Source organism: Arachis hypogaea, chromosome 3 (assembly GCF_003086295.3).
Source record: "Arachis hypogaea cultivar Tifrunner chromosome 3, arahy.Tifrunner.gnm2.J5K5, whole genome shotgun sequence".
NCBI lineage: Eukaryota > Viridiplantae > Streptophyta > Magnoliopsida > Fabales > Fabaceae > Arachis > Arachis hypogaea.
The window spans coordinates 19,520,153-19,521,551 of record NC_092038.1 but is presented as its reverse complement, the minus strand read 5'-3'; positions in this window follow the sequence as shown (position 1 = coordinate 19,521,551).

Here is a 1,399-nt window from a genome sequence, read left to right as displayed (position 1 = left end):
CTTTTACCCAAAATCACAACTTTCACAATTCCTTTTCAAAACACAACCAAACCAATCCATACCATTCCAAACTCCAATTCTCATCATAATCAACCCTCTATGTCATATCACACCAAAATTTCCACCTTTTTCTTTTACTTTTCCTCATCCACAACATCCATGCCAATATATCTCATAAATCAAACTTCATTAACAATTTCCAACTACATTACCAATCAGTCAACACCAATTTCACATGTATCAACATAATTCTCTACTCAACTTCATAAATCATTCATTCTCATCATTTTACTACCAATCATCATTATCAACTCAAAATTTATCATTTCATCAAATATCATCATACAATAACACCCAACAACTCATCAACCATTCAAATCAAATCCTATCTTTGGGTCACTAGCCTAAGTGTCCATGAATATTATATATTACATAGAGAAAACCAAAACCATACCTTGGCCGATTCCCAATATAAACTAAATAAACTTTCAACTAAAATCCAACCACCAAGGTAGCTCCAACAAGCACCAATAAGCTCCAAACTCACAAAAATCAAGCTATATACACATAAATTACCACAAATCAACCTAGGGCTCAACATAAATCAAAAGTTCACAAGCGTTCAAATCATCTTACCTCTCTCAACAGATTTGGATGTCAAAACCTAAAGCTAAGCAAGGATTATAGTGAACCTATTCATCAAGAATCACAAAAACTCACTTAGCCATAAATTCTAGGTACCCAAAATTTTGGAGAGAAGAACTAGGGATATTTCGAGCTTACCTCTAGAGTTTCTTGAATAAATTTTGTAGATCTCTTTGCAAGAAATGCGTAGCCGCTGATGGCACGCAAATCGGAGCTCTATAACTCAAGATATGAGCTTGGGAAGATTGAGGTGATTATGGTTTTCTTCTTCCTCTCCTCCCTTTCTCAAATCTGAAGTGTGTGTGTGTTTTTGGGGCTAGGGTTCATTAAATGAACCTTTATATATGTTGGACTTAGGCTCAACCTGAGCTCGGTTCAACTCGTTAGCGTTTTTAGCCCGTTTGGTCCAACTTCGGGCCAAATCTTTAAAATTAACGCCCGGTTTTCCGTTTTTACTATTTTTCTAAGGTTTTTGACTGTCTCTACTTTCTCTTGTGCAGTACCAGACAGACTTGAACCGGTTCAACCGGTTCAACTGCCGGTTTGCAGTTTTTCACGGTTTTTCGCAAAAAGCACATTTTCTGACTCAGAAAGACCCACTGAGTCCAAAAATGATGTTTAAAACCTCAAATTCTCACTCTAACTTTTTTTTGGAATCAAATTTGGACAATTTAACCACTTAATTAACCGGTTCAATTAATTGCGGTTCTTACATTAGGCGGCAACGAGCACTGCAAAATGGTGATGTTAATGC